The sequence below is a fragment of the Protomyctophum parallelum genome (assembly GCF_964188405.1).
Source record: "Protomyctophum parallelum genome assembly, chromosome: 9".
NCBI lineage: Eukaryota > Metazoa > Chordata > Actinopteri > Myctophiformes > Myctophidae > Protomyctophum > Protomyctophum parallelum.
The window spans coordinates 42,499,163-42,515,742 of NC_139706.1; the positions used below are offsets into that span (position 1 = coordinate 42,499,163).

At 45.3% G+C, this 16,580-nt stretch overlaps 1 protein-coding gene across 1 annotated transcript in view; it reads right to left on the reverse strand.

The window, feature by feature from the left end:
- The window catches only part of cdon (cell adhesion associated, oncogene regulated), a 54,966-nt gene extending 39,996 nt beyond the window's left edge, over positions 1-14,970 (reverse strand). Inside the window, 1 exon segment of the mRNA XM_083773268.1 lies at positions 14,432-14,970. The gene's annotated coding sequence lies outside the window, so the exon portion shown is untranslated.
- Positions 14,971-16,580: the final 1,610 nt, after the last annotated feature.

Here is a 16,580-nt window from a genome sequence, read left to right on the forward strand (position 1 = left end):
AAATACAAACCAGGCATCACAGATAAATAGGAAGCGAGCAGGCGAGAGAGAGAGAGAGAGGGGGGGGGGGAGAGGGAGAGAGAGCACGTCTTTTCTGGCATGATGGTCTAATCTGACCTGTGTGTGTGTGTGTGTGTGTGTGTGTGTGTGTGTGTGTGTGTGTGTGTGTGTGTGTGTGTGTGTGTGTGTGTGTGTGTGTGTGTGTGTGTGTGTGTGTGTGTGTGTGTGTGTGTGTGTGTGGTGTGTGTGTAGTGTTACTAGTGTAGTGTGTACTGAAGCTGACATACATGCTATACACTCCCCCACCCCCCAAAAAAAACCTGTTGGCACTCGCCTCACACACTGCTGACAGAGGATCTGCAGTGCACACATTCCATCGCTCACAGAGCGAGTCAGAGAGAGAGAGAGAGAGAGAGAGAGAGAGAGAGAGAGAGAGAGAGAGATGGATGGATGGAGAGAGATGGACGGAGAGAGAGAGAGAGAGAGAGAGAGAGAGAGAGAGAGAGGCAGAAAGAGACAGAAAGAGAGCGAGACAGAGATGGGGATGCAGGGTAACGGAAGAAGACAAGAGGAACTAAAACAGAGCATCATAATCATTGACAATTAGCCATTGCATATTTTCGGTATGAGACACCATTGTGAGTATAAATCAGGCTTACGGGACGGTAATGTATTGTACAGTATATCGCTGCTGTTTTTACACTGTTGGCGTTTTGAGCTTGTCGAGTACAAGCTATACTATAGATGCTACTTTGCATATCGTTTCATTTGAATCCTAAAGAGGAGCAGTTTTGGACTGTGGAGCGACGCAAAACGGTCCATGTCTCCACGGGGCGTATGCATACACACGTGGGGCGCGTTCGGAAATAGCCCACTGTGCGCACTGTGCAATGCAAACTAATAGGCGAGTGCGCTCCCGCTGTGCATTTCCGAACGCACCCGTGATGTCCATACTACTGAACCTACTGGATACTAGGCCTGTCACAATTATTACATAATTGTCTAATCACAATTATTTGAGATAATCACCAATCGTTTCCATGTTGAAAAATGTCCATGCATTTATTTCTTTTCAAAAATAGAAGACATAGCAGATCTACAAGCTTACAATGCGTTTGTGACATGTTGTAAGCTTGTAGATCAACTATTTCCACTATTTTGTACATTTTTTGGAAAGAAGAATTTAAAATGCGTCATTGATTTCAAGTTTTAGATTTAAGCTATTTGTCATATCTGCCCTGTGCAATTTATGATTACGAAGGCGGAAAGGTAAACAGAAATACAAATTGTAACGTCACACACAAATAAATCGTTAATCGCAATTAATTGTGTGACAATTAATCATCAACTTAAATGTGTAAATGTGACAGGCAGCTACTACTGTATCAACATGAAGTCAGCTATAGAGGCCCGTAGAAGAAATCTACCGGTAAGTAAAACAAAGTGATTACAAGGCTATGGTCCGAAGCAGAACCTACAGTTTGTGAGCAGTGGCTGGACATTGTAATGGAGAAACTGACCCATAACTTGAGATTGCAAGAGGATCTATTCATCGAAAGATGGGAGAAATTGACTGAATATAGAACCCAACAAGGACTATTATGTTGCTTAATATTGTTATGTGAACCCTTACACTGTGACTGTAACTGACAATCTGCAAATAAAATTAAATTTATGTAAAAAAAAAAAATCACACCCATGTGAAGTGAGTTGTGCTCTTATCAGCGTACATCCTCATACATCATCTCATTCCACCCACTCACAATCACAACTGGCATCCTCACTTTTTATCCTCAAGTCCAATCCGGCAAATCACTCTTTTCTGTCCTCACCTTTTGAGGGCCGCTAGCCCCTCCTACATCCAGCTTTTAGCTATCTTCGCCTTAAACAAACATTGACAATGAATGGAGAATGTTACGTCATAGTGTCTGAGCAAATAGGCATAGTGTATATTTTACGTCATGATGATGTACGAAGATAAAAGCACCCCTCACTGCACACGGGTGTGATTTTTAGTCCTCAATTCCATGGCTCAGCCAATCAAATCACCGCTATGGGGTACACACACATTCCATGGCTCAGCCAATCAAATCACCGCTATGGGGTACACACAAACACACAAAGTTGGACATAGGAGGCCCTCAAAAAAGAAGAAGAAGACTGGGACAGACTTATATCACGCGGCCTGTTATTGGTTCCCATATTATAGTCTCTGGGTGAGCCCATGCTGCCTGCCCGGGGCCACGGAGACCAGACTAATGACTGGAAACACAGGGGCCCCCGGTCTGGATTCCTTCTCTCTGATTAAAGACTGAGAGACATTATTAAAAGTGAGAGAGAGAGAGAGAGAGAGAGAGAGAGAGAGAGAGAGAGAGAGAGAGAGAGAGAGAGAGAGAGAGAGAGAGAGAGAGAGATAAATACAAAGAGGACGATAAATAGAGGGGGAGACGTGGTTTGGAATACACTAAAGGAATTAAATGGGGCCACGGCAGAGGAATCCTCTTGTTTTAATGAGAACCCAGCAGAAAGTCAAACTCACGAGGGCTTAGGGCTCGTCTGTTCTCAACATGGAGAGAGAGAGAGAGAGAGAGAGAGAGAGAGAGAGAGAGACCACTATGAAGACCTGGTAAGGTCTCAGAGTGACCTTTAGGTTCTCCTGACCCATCGTTGCTGTTGGCCAAGAAACCGCCTATCTCCATATTCTACAATTTTGTATTTTTAAGGGGCGCTAGCCCCTCCTATACATACAGGTTTAATAATGTTTGTTTTTAGTTCAATGTTTGTTTAAAGAAACGACATTGACAATGAAGAGAAATTATTATTTCCCTAAACATTAAATCATTAAATCCCATTAACAATAAAGATAATTTAATGTTTGTTTCACAATCATCATTACATCACCTATAGTAACCATAGCAACATGAGTTAGAGATCATCAGATCATCAAGCTATACAGAATTTGCTCACTTCACACAGGTGTGATTTCTTTGTAAATTAACGGCCCTACTTCATCACAGCTTCACACAAAAGCATCAAAAGTAGAAGAAAGCGACGTGTTCTGAGCATGTGTAGATCTGCTACTTTTGTCATTTTTTTATTTGAATCTTTGAAGTAACAGTTTTGGACACAATGAGGTTTCCAGCCGGCCGACAGGACATCATGATGGGAAAAATAGATCTACAAGCCCTCAACACGTCGTGGCCCTGACAACATTCCCATGGTATGGTGGGATCAACCCCCACCCCCCCCGCCCCCACCACCAGACGGTCACATCCCACAATGCCACTGTTTACCAAGGACACACACCACTACCACCTCCCCTCAACCACCCCCTCCGCGCGCACACACACACACACACACACACACACACACACACACACACACACACACACACACACACACCCAAGACCTGGGAGAATAAGTCTTGCCCTGGGGGCTTATTGGCCGAGGACACAAATAGAGAGCTATAGCGAGAGAGAGAGAGAGAGAGAGAGAGAGAGAGAGAGAGAGAGAGAGAGAGAGAGAGAGAGAGAGAGAGAGAGAGAGAGAGAGAGAGAGAGAGAGAGAGAGACAGACAGACAGATAGACAGACAGACAGATAGACAGACAGACATGGTACAGTACACAAGTCCCCACCTTAATTGGAGATTGTTGTGTGTGACTACTTTGTTTTTCTCCTGGGAATTTGTGCATTTGGGGCGTGGGGTGTGTGTGTGTGTGGGGGGGGGGGTGGCTGGGAAAGGCAGATAGTTACGCTTGTTTCTTCCCAAGGTTCTCTTGAAACAAGCGGGCGGATTAACCGCAGGGGCCCAAACTCAATAGGCTATACCGTCTCGGGCCTGGAAACGGATCCCTGGGTATGGGCAGCTCACAGGGCCACCTCCAGACCCTGGGCTGGTAACGGATCCCTGGGTATGGGCAGCTCACAGGGCCACCTCCAGACCCTGGGCTGGTAAACGGATCCCTGGGTATCGGCAGCTCACAGGGCCACCTCCAGACCCTGGGCTGGTAAACGGATCCCTGGGTATCGGCAGCTCACAGGGCCACCTCCAGACCCTGGGCTGGCAACGAGGAGCCCCTAACAAGCCCTTAGCCATTGTACGAGCCCTCTCTGGGCCTTACGGCTGATTTCACCGGCCTTTCAGACCACATGGGGGGGAAACAACCTTGGGTACAGGAGGTAGGGTAGACGCATGAGCAACCCACAGTTGTCCAATGTGATCTCCAACACGTGCTGAAATAGCAGGGCTGAAATATCACTATATTTTTGACCAAGTACTTTGATATCGATATGGTGGCGATGACATTGATATTGGGATAATGTTTTTTTTTAAATTCAATTTTTACTTTTTACTTGCATTCCAAAGACAAAGACAGCACTTATGCCACATCATTGCATTATGAAAGCCAAACCCCCAGCGGTATCTAGTCTCATAGGACAATATTGATCTATTGCCCAACCCTACTGAACATGTGCCACGGGACTAGAACTATTGATCTATTGCCCAATACTGAACATGTGCCACGGGACTAGATCTATTGATCTATTGCCCAATACTGAACATGTGCCACGGGACTAGATCTATTGATCTATTGCCCAATACTGAACATGTGCCACGGGACTAGATCTATTGATCTATTGGCCAACCCTACTGAACATGTGCCACAGGACTTATTTTGAAGGTATTGTGGTGCTAGAAACTCAGGCCTGCAACATCATGGAGCACGTCAGACGAAATGTGTGATTTCAGTCAGCGGGTCAACCCTGTACAAAGGGCTTAAGTCCATAGACTTGGCTGGCAAAAGATTCCATCATAACTACCGTAAACAAACATTAAAGTCCATAGACTTGGCTGGCGATGATTTGATTGGCTGAGCACGGAATGTGATGATGTCAGACGATGTATCATTAGAGCGCCCCTCACTTCACACGAGTGAGTCCGTCGACTTGGCTGCCACATTGGAGGGGCAACCCCCCCCCTCAAAAATGGCCACGGTCTCTAAATACAGAAAACGTGCCACCGTATTAGGAACAATTATCTGATACCACGAGTGCAGCGTTTAAGCAGAAACACGGTGGATAATGACTTTGTTTTACGGCTGCAGCCTCCCGGAGATGGTGACGGCGCATCCGAGGCAGCTGGCACAGGAAACCTGGCCACTCGCATTCCTTCACTTTCAGCCTTGAGTAAGAGAAATGACAAGGAATAGGATGGGCGTGGACTCTGGGGGGGAAAAATGAACCGTTTGCCAAGGGTCTTGACAATGTTCCCTTTAACCCATTCTGACCGGGCACCCATTCGGCATCATGTTATGCTTTAGCTATTTAAAAATAGCAGATCTACAAGCTCATATCGCACCACCGAGTGGCGCGATACGAGCTTGTAGGTCTGCTATTTTTTGAAAAATCGAAGAGCGACTGACATTTTTAGAATCTGATCTCAGGTCAGAATGGGTTCATCAGACCAGTGTGTGTCCGGCGGAAACCTCGTATGAATCTGATCCCAGGTCAGAATGGGTTAAATGGAAAACCCTGTTCTCCACTCGGAACGCTATTAACACTTCAGGGTGTACAAAATGTAACCAAATGGACCCGTAAAGGGTCCCTGTGGTTACATGTTGTACACTCTCAAGGGTGTGATAGCTGAATGGATGAAGTGGTCTCCTTGAGAATGTTCACGTTTAATGGAAAAGCTGTGCTTCATTCTTTACGCTATCTTGTGTGTTTTCTTTTTGAGGGGCACTATAGCCCCTCCTAGCCCAGCTGTGTGTACCAGAGCCATAGAGTAAGACAGAGTCACGACAACAACTACATTGGGCCAGTCCAATGGCGGCTCTTCTACATAGACTTCTATTGGCGAATAGCAGGGACACCGGAAATTTACGGAATGCATTGTTGTCTATGGGCTCACGCGAGTATAAATGAACCACGTGACCGGGCTGTTTTTTGCCCCCTCAATGTCGCAACTCTGTCTATACTCTATGGCTCTGGTGTGTACCCCAGAGCAATCATCACCTCATATCGATGATTTGATTGGTGAGCAATGTACGTATTGAGGATAAAAAGTGAGGACAGAACATTGTGATTAGCCGGAATGTGATGATGATGACGTATGATGAATCTGATAAGAGCACTCCTCACTAGAGTCACTACGGGTGTGATTTGTGAGGGGCGCTAGCCCCTCCTATGTCCAGATTTTAGTGTGTCCACAAACTTTGTCCTATGCAAACATTACATTCCCACTTAAAATGAATGGAGAATTTTACGTCATAGTGAAAACACAAACATTGCGTAAAACAAACATTGATGACGAAGGTGAGGACGCAAACTGCGTTTGGCCGGAATGAGATGATGTATGATAATGTACGATGATAAGAGTGCCCCTCACTTCACACGGGTGTGATTTTCTTTTTCTCTTCTTAACCCCCCCGTTCCGGCCCTGCGTGCTGTGGGCACATCATGATCCAATACACCCCCACCCTTCTCCTCCATGCTCCCTGTCCTCCCTACCTACCCCCCCCACCACCACCACCACCTCCCTCCCTCCCCAAGCTCTCCTGGATTCCATCACTCCCGCCGTCTCTACGGCAACAAGCGTCGGAGCCGTGGACAACAGGCCCTGCTCAGTCTCCGGGGCGGATAGTTCCCTGGCCGTCGACCAAAAGCACTTTCAGCCTAAAACATATATTAACCGACGTAATTCCAAACATCTACGAATGAAAACAAAATGACAGCCATGTTCCAAACAGACACTAACAAGAAACCAAGGCTTTAAAAGAAATGAAAAAAATTAAAGACACACACACACACACACACACACACACACACACACACACACACACACACACACACACACACACACACACACACACACACACACACACACACACACACACACACACACACACACACACACACAAATAATTCTGGTGAATATCTGAAGTTAGGAAGAGGGGGCAAATATAGGTTAATTTTGTGTGTGTCTGTGTGTGTGTGTGCGTGCATGCGTGCGTGCGTCTTACTTGGGAGGTACACAGCATTTTCATTTGTCAAAGTGATAAATTATGTGCAGATACAACAGCTACAGCAGAGAGTAGAGCCGTGGCTGTTTACTGGCAGCGGAGAGCAGATGAGAGAGAGACACTATAGGCCAGTTCCTGCTCCCATCGGCAACACAGCCGACGGAAGCAAAACAAACACGTGTAAACATTTAAAACGGAATCTGTCTTCTCCACCACTTCTGCTAAATCTCTTTTTCCAAAACCCCAAACAAACAAACCCGCCCACCCCACTCCCCGTATACCGTACATGTCTGGAGGAACATGAGCGTAAATATGTCGCTCCAAACATGGCCCTGTAAACGCTTTATTTAGGTTGTCTAAATGTTTATCCGTCTCGCCTCGTAACACTCCACGCTTGTTGTGCGGCAGCCGAGCGGACGCAAAACAAACTGGGGGCGGCGAGGTTTCAACGCGAACGCAAGTCTCGAGGCTTCCACTTTTGGATCTTGGTCAAATTATTAAAACCCCTCTCTGTGTCGATAACACAGCGTTTAGGGAGGTGTCAGCACCGCTGCACACGGCATTTGACAGGTGACGTATGGTCCCCGGCAGCGCCAAGACCAACACGGCCTTGTGAGCAAATCACGGCAATACTGAAAGAAACCGCCTGCTGGCGTGCCGTGCGCCACGCCGTGGCATACGCCAGCAGGCTTGGGGGTGCGTGGAGTGTGTCTACTCTGCTACTGTGGAGCTTTGCAGCAGCAACACCAGCGCATACTATATTTATCTCAGGTCACTTATCTCACACTGGCATCAGGGATATCTTTTTCACAGTCTTACCACAAGAGAACCCCTCGGCCTACGCCGCCACAAACATCATACCACACAATCTTTTTAGAAATAGAAAGGATTCTGCGTCCAATTCGTTGGAACAATGCGGAACGGCTCGACCGCACCTTTTCTTCCCTCAAATTCTTGCTCACTTTGAATGTATTCGTACAAATAAGGGGTTCCGTTGCTCCCAGAGGGGGCCACGTCTTCCAGCAGGGAAGGCCCAAAATGGCACCCACAACCACAGGCCCAGAGGCAGCAGCAGTACCCACAGTGCCTCACACCACGGCTCTGATCTGGGAGAAAAACAGCCCTTCAAACAAGCAGCCTGTTTGTCAGCCCCGGAGGGGAGTGCCAGCCGCTGCTTTTGCCTTAATATAGTCTTGCTGAATCCTCTCGCCGGCACTTTGCAACAGCGCACACATTCTGGTTCGGGCAAAAACCCATGTCACATATCTGACTTATTGGTTCAGCATTTGAAATAGAAGGCTGCGGCTGTGCTCTGCGTTTTTCGGGCTCCCAGGGGCCACAGCGAGGCACCTAACGGATTAGGCGAGGCATATTTAGTAGGGTCAATTTCAGGAAGAGAGAGAGAAATTAATCTTGCAAACAGGAAGACGCTGAGGATGCAAAAAAGAAGAAAAAAATTCCCCCTTGTATGTTCTGGAACACTCCTCTTTCTGTGGGAGCTGTCAGCGAGAATGTGGTTCAGGAGTTCACTCACAAACTTTCCCTTAAGGATAAAGATTCATGCTGTTGAACTAAGAAACTACAGGAAGACATAGGCTGGGGGAGCCGGGACTCCCATCATGCATTGCTTGACAACAACAAGATAAATTGTTCGTTTTAGCGGGAGGCAACTAGTGTGTATGAAGCCATGTTGAATCATGGTGTAGGACAGTTTATTTTGTCCTCTGTGGTCAACTGCATGTAGCTAATATACATATGACTACAACACACAACACATGCAGAATTTCACCCACAAAAACAACAAGATACTGCAAGACACTCACACAAGCTACCGTTTCCCCCAATAGGCACAAAGAAGCAGCAAGCTACATTAGAGGAGCACTGAAGTAAAGTGAACAATTGTAGCGTATTATTTTATGCCATTTAACAGCCTATCGAGGAGCTATCTGTCTGTTAACCACTTGAACCCAAATACTTAGTTGACCGAGGTCCCATATGTATGTATACATCTCTTTGACGAAAATACCCGGTCGATCTACAAGCTCACAACGCGTCACAATGCTTCGCAAGTGTCTATTTTTGCAGAATGCTCACCCAAGGCCAGAATAGGGATGCTAGGTTTCTAGTGGTTAAAGAACTGTTACATCACATTCACCTTATCACACTTCAAAACACAGCAATACATCTGGTGGAAGCCATAGTACCTTTACAGCTAAGAAAACAAAGTGTGAGCCAGGCTTCTGGCTCCGCTAACTGCAGTCCTATTTAGAATGGGAACATGGCCCACATCGCTCTGCTCGCCGCATTCAGTGGCTGGCTGGAACATCTGTTTCTGCTGCGCCAAAATCTATTTGTTTGTCTTAACAATTACGCTCCCCGATGTTTCTCATTTCATTTCTTAATCTCTCTCGAAAGTCATTATCCCCTTTCAGGTCCTCCGAGGTTATGAATTCACAGAAACTGGATACAAGCATCTGTTGAAAGCTTGTGTATACACACTCTGCGTTACAGTTTGGTCCCCGTTGACATTTGAGAGAACGTGCATCAGAGCGAGGCACACTGTCCATCTGTAACCTAAAGGAACGCAAGCTTGTGGAACACTTCACACTCGGTGCCGGACTGTTTACACTATCTGTCGACTCTGGACATGTTAGAAACACCTTGCGAAGGGCTCCCGCCGAGAGACGCATGTATTCTGTAGTCAAAATAATGACGGTGTGAGCGGGAAGCAGATAAGAAGTGCTACCAGTGACAGCTCCGCATAAACAGAGGTGACATCCGAGGCTACCGCGTAGGCGCGTACATCTGGACAGTTCAACACAGCCACCATGTACAGCAATTACCTGATCTATCGCTGCATTAAGGTTGTAACTATTGATTATTTCCATAGAATTATTCTATCGATAAATTTTTCGATTAGTCATTGCTAAGCGTTTTTTATATATGTTTTTTAAATGTTTATATCATGAATCATTGTGTAAAGATTCCAATAGCATTTTTTGTTATCTTCTAAATCAATCTGTCTTTGTCATGCAATGGCCTCGTGCAAAAGATAAACTTTTTGATTCAAATTGATTACATCGATTAGTTTGAGTGACTTTTGCACCCCTATGCTGCTTTCTGCCACAATATATTTGTGTGTGGGGAAAATGAACTCCTTTCTTCCTTGTGCCCGGCTGCAGCAGCAGCAGGGTGCACCCGCCGAGCCAGCAGTCACAAGAACCTGATCTGAGACTCTTTTCTATGACCACAAGCGTCCCATCTTTTCCCATCAGGCTCCTTGCCTCATGCCTGCTGGGTGATGTCAATCAGCACCCTTCTGGCTCCTTAAAACATGAGGGTCTCTTTTGGCGGCCTGCCCAAACCCTCCCTCTCTGTCCATCTAATGGACCCCGAGTGCTGCATTCAGCCTTGACGAATGGGAGACGAACCTTGCTAAGTAGGAAAAAAGTGATCTGACATTAAGAAATGTGGAAGAAAAAAAAATGCTAGAAATCAAAATCCAGGACCGGGGGGGGGGGGGGGGGGGGGGGTTGAGTTTTACGGCCCCTGTCTCTGGAATGGTGGGTTTGTGTGCTGCTGGCACCGCAGGTTCAAATCCCTCCAGCCTCTCTCTCTCTCTCTCTCTCTCTCTCCATTCCAACACTGGTCAAAATATTGAAGATCTGGTGTTAACAGTATGCCTGTCTGGTTACACATACACATACACAGCAGCAGATCCTGTACACAACGACGGTAATACAGGTCAGAGCCTGAACGCAGATAAACAAGCAAGCCGCAATTTTATTTAACCACTAAAACCCGAAGAATGTCATCCCCTCCAGGGCCAGGCTGGGGTTTGCTGCCTTGTCTCACATCTGTATGGCAGAGGCAGGGGTGTGTGTGTGTGTGTGTGTGTGTAGGGGGGGACTACCAAAATACACTGACTGAGACCACTTTGTCAGTTGTCACCCATCTGGACACGCCCTCTCCATCTAAGAGAAGCACTTTTCACAGCCAAGCCATTCAACGTATTCATATGCACCATTCAGATCTCTTTTATTTCCTTCCACTGACAACACAAGGGGGAGGGGGCTGCTCTCACAGAGACAAGCTTTTCTTTTCAATTACTAGTTTTTTATAAGCTCTGATGAAGCCAGCCGGGCCTCTAGGATCCACTAACCCATTCTGACCTGAGATCAGATTCATACAAGGTTTCCGCCAGACACACACTGGTCTGATGAATCCATTCTGACCTGAGATCAGATTCTAAAAATGTCAGTCGCTCTTCGATTTTTTCAAAAATAGCAGACCTACAAGCTCGTATCGCGCCACTCGGTGGCGCGATATGAGCTTGTAGATCTGCTATTTTTCAATAGCTAAAGCATAACATGATGCTGACACCAAAATGGGTGCACGTTCAGAATGGGTTAATGCTTAGTGTAAAGTCATGTATCGTAATCGGTCCATCATGCCTTAGTTAGTTATTTATGCCTTTTTTTAACAAATACCATTGCGAGACGTCACCTCATGGTCAACGTTTCTTTCTTTCAAAGCATTATTACCATTCTCCACTTTTTTTGCACTACAACTGCTGTAACAAGCTACTAATCAACCTCCATTCATCAAGGGCTTTTCTGAAAGCGGGTGCCCTCCGTGTGTCTCCAGTGTGTGTGCGGGTCGAGGGGGGTCAGTGACTATAATACTGCGTCAGAATCATCAACAGGGCCATTATGAGAGCAGGGGCTGGTGTCATTACACATGCTTACATTCAAATTGCCCACTTAACATACTTCTGCAACGGCAACATATGTTTATCATTAGCCAGTGCCCTAATCATTCAAACATTATTGTAGCACACTTAATAGCGTGGCTGTGCTTTGTTCCAGCCTCTGTGATAAGAACCGGCCCGCTAATGACTTATTAATTTCTCTCCGAGTCAAAAGAACGTGCTTTGAAAACAAACGTAGTTTGTAGCATTTGTGGGGCTTTTGCGGCCCGGCGTCTCGTTGAATCACATTCACCATACACAAACATTTGCTGTGGGTAAACTCACACGCTGAGAGCTTGTTGAGTGATAGCTTGAGTTAAAAATACCGGCATGCACCCATATGTTCGACTAATGCCGATGCCATCTCTGCTGGCTTAGCCTTGGCAACAAAAGCAAGCCTCTCTGATCCTGTCAGAAGCTGGCCCAAATGCCAATATAGGAGGGCGGTGAAAAGGATTTGAAAGCCATCGGAAGTGTCTCCTTGTCGCCCCACGGACATGACAATGCGCCAGCCACTGTTTGAACTTGAAAGTGTTTTGTTTGGGGGTGCCCATGCGCGTCCCACCGACTGGATGTCATGCATTCGAGACGGGTTCAGGACTTTGTTCTCGATAACTTTTAAGTGTTCCATTTTCTGAGTCTAACCCCTATGTAACAAAAGTCCCAGTGAAGCCCACATTATAGGGGTGAGCGCTAGACTGAGGAAATTGGAGGAATAAATAAGGTGTGAGGGTCTTATCTCAGCAGGTTCATCTCTACTCTCACTTATAGACATCCTCAGCCTATAAGACATTTTTGTTTCTGCTCAGACACGCCATCAGCAAGAAGCTTGGTCTTGGATTCATGCTAATATGACTATCAATATGTCTATTACGATATATTTAATCTGTCACAGTCAGTGTACATCCAAGCTTATGTGCATATAGAGTATACTGCACAGTTAAGAGTATTCATTTAAGTCTGAAACACTTTCAGTTAAATGAACGCTCCAGACTTACCTAAAATAATACTAACCCTAAAATAAGGATATTATATATATATATCATATATATGTTCATATTGCCAGAGATGTCTGAGAATGGGAATAAAGATTCTGGTCTATGCAACTAATTCAAATGTCTTGTATTGCATTACTTGACTTAGATATATAACATATCCCCAAAGAAAGGATGCATTATATAAGTAAGCAAAATGCACTACTTATATCTGAAGACTCAAGACAAGACGTGATGCTGTTAGTGATATACAATATGTGTATATAAAAGTTAGCAAAAGAAACAATTATATTACTTGGGGATAATAGCATACTGTATGAGACGATGCAGATGCGTTTAGAAGTGAGGTCCACCACGGTTTGTAAAAGACCTGAGAGAGCATTGATGAACAAGAGCCAAAGTCTTGAGTGAGGCTTGATTTGTGACAACAGACAATCACCATCTGTATTCTCTCTTCCCTTTTATGTGATAGTTATAGAACCCTTGCACAGTAGATTATCTTTTACCTCAGATGGAAATACAAATGGACCTTTTAAGTGTCCCTTTGGTTCCATTTGTACACTTTCTGATTTAAATGTATGACTCTGTATAGTATAGACTATAATATATATATATCAGTAAAAAGTACTATCACTTTCATATAAATATGTATATTCACACTGTTATTAAGCTCTTACACCCAGGCAGTGCCATTAGAGTGACATTTCACATTAAATGTCTTAAGTTCTACTCTTCTGTCTGTAGATTGATAAGATCATATATCTTTGGAGATGCTATTGAGACAATACATGTTCTCTGTGTGGTGCGACAAAGGTGCTTCATTAGTATATGAGGAGTTAAGTTTCTGTACACTGCAAGCTGTGGCACAAAGTTGGTTTCTCAAAGGAAGCCCATCAAGGTTGACTAGAGAACAAAGTCATGTTTCAGATGTCTGAAGGATTAGTTGCCCCAGTCCATTTTCACGTTTATGACTCTGACACCAAAGTGTCAACCATGGGACATATTTGACATTTCTAAAAATGCGCTTTCATCTTTCATCAAGAGAAAAATGCAGCCCTGGGGCAATCTGTTTTCAACACAAGCTTCAGTATCACTGCCTTTACATTTACCAAATAGCTACAAATAAGACCTTTCTTCCATTTAGTTTGGAGAAAGAGACTTCAGAGACTTTATCAAACCAATAAACAGTAAGTTATAGTAGGCTATGACAGGAACTTAGATAGCCAAAACTAATTATTCTGAATGAGCTTGGTCCATTAAACATCCTATAGGCTTGCAGGTTTATTTTAAATGCTCCAAAAACATTGTAGCTACTGTTCACATATGGCACATAGATGCTCATTATAATGGTTCTATTATGTTCTGACACAACTAAACAGTCTATTATAGGTCTGCACTTTAGAATATAATTATTTCCTAGCTTATTACACTGCAGGCCCACACTTCGTCCACGGGCGCCCCCAATTGTTATCGTATTGGCTATATTATATTCAGATAGCTGCTGTACTTTTACAGTTTGAGGGGGGGGGGCTTGACAGAGTTTCGTATACGGTTAAAAAACAGAAATATATCGTTTTGGAATGGCGTTACTGAATGTCATCGTCAGGAGTGTTTTATGTTGTACCCTAAAAAGCGGACCCACACAGCACAGCTCCTCTCTTACCTCTCTCTTCTCGCAGGAGGGTAAACGCTGCCGAATCGCCGGGTGGATCAGGAGAAAAACGCATTATTATGAATATGACAAATCCGCACGGGGCCCTCCATTAGACACGGGCTCAAAGTGCATCAGACAGCCGGGGAAGGAACTTCAAAAAACAAACAAACTTCAAAAAACAATCAAAACAGTAGTAGCCGCGGATCTGAAACTTCGGATCCAAAAGGTGCGACAGCACAGCACAACACAGCGATCAGCAGCAGTCTGCGATTTCGAACGCAACGCGTAGCCTACAGATATACTTTTGGACTTGAGTTTGCGTCCCGTCCTGTCCCCGTCCCAGGACTCTCTGGTGGTTCCAACTCCTTTCGCGTCCCCTTCGCGGCTACGACTGTCCTCTCAACAACACGCACATCTTTAAGAAACCAAGAGAGAGGATCGAGTTGCTGCTCAGCAAATCATGGCAGCGTCGACGAGCACCCGATCGTCAAACGAGGAATGTTCCCCTCTCTCTCTCTCTCTCTCTCTCTCTCTCTCTCTCTCTCTCTCTCTCTCTCTCTCGCTCGTTCGCTCTCTCTCTCTCGCGCCCTCTCTCTACCTCTCTCTCTCTCTCTCTCTCTCTCTCTCTCTCTCTCTCTCTCTCTCTCTCGCTCCCTCTCTCTCCCTCTCTCTCTCTCTCTCTCTCTCTCTCTCTCTCTCCCTCTCTCTCCCTCTCTGCTGTCCCAGAGCCCAGAACTCTGAGCGCGTCTGGGACGCAGGAGGAGGAGAGAGAGGAGGAGGAGGAGGAGGAGGAAGAGGAGGAAGGCTGGACTGTGTTAGAGCTTTACCACTACCATGCTGTGGTTCTTTCTCAAACTTTATGATTTCAAAAGACCGCCATAACGTGCAAAAATGGAACCAAATGCCCTTTGGTGTGTGTGTGTGTGTGTGTGTGTGTGTGTGTGTGTGTGTGTGTGTGTGTGTGTGTGTGTGTGTGTGTGTGTGTGTGTGTGTGTGTGTGTGTGTGTGTGTGTGCGCGTGTGCGTGTGCGTGTGTAGGCTTATATGCAAAGGCTAAAAATGTAATTTAGATAGCATGGTATAATGTAAACAGATGGCATGATGTGGCATCCAGTATAGTGTTTTAATAATGTACAGATTATTTTCTTTGTATATTCTGGGGAATATACAGAATACATCTGTATCCTTAGATACCTGATCCTAGTGATGTACTGTATTACCTTACCCTGTGTTGTTCTTGCTTACTGTAAAGTCGCTCTGGATTAAGAGCATCTGCTTTAGGCCTAAATTGTAAATTCATGTGTGTGTGTGTGTGTGTGTGTGTGTGTGTGTGTGTGTGTGTGTGTGTGTGTGTGTGTGTGTGTGTGTGTGTGTGTGTGTGTGTGTGCGCGTGCGTGCATGTGTGTGTGTGTGTGTGTGTGTGTGTGTGTGTGTGTGTGGAAAATATTTGATTGTCTATTGTAGTTTTGTCTGCTGTAAAAGGAATGTTGTTGTTGGACATTTCGTGTATTAGAATAAAGCCCTTCCATGTCATTTTTGATGGGGAATGTTAAGAACTAGAAAGATGCAATTCTGCGAGTGTGGTTGGGAATATTGTTCAACTGGAAGAGTTGAGTTGGGAATGTCACCGTATACTGTCCAATCAGTTGAGGGCAAAGTGCACAAATGCCTCGGGAAGAGTTTCCGAATCGCTGGCCAATCGAAGGGGAGACTAGAGAGTTATTGCACTACAGCGCTACAGTGCAATAACAATATACTCTGCTTGCCTATAGGCAACCACACTAATAACATTACCAACATGTACATTTTAATTTCTCATTTATATTAGATAAATGGTTGATAGGACCATATATAGTTCCTTGTGGTTTAATCTGTGAAACTGACCTCCCGGTCATGAAAATGCTTTACCGCAGCATGGAAAAAACAGTGGCCGTTGTAGGTCCAAGCTGCCTCTCACTGTGCCCCCATTCAATTGAATTAAAGTTTTGTGGCACGGGGATGTTTGAACAGCTAATAGCCACGGGTCACTCTTGGCAGCGGAAGACGTCAGGTTGGATGGGACCAATGTTGTCTGGCTCTGGTCATTTCCTCATCGTCAGCACATAGGTGAGACGCCTTTACCAGGAATGAGAGGAAAGAGACCGCTGCTGGCCAAGGGA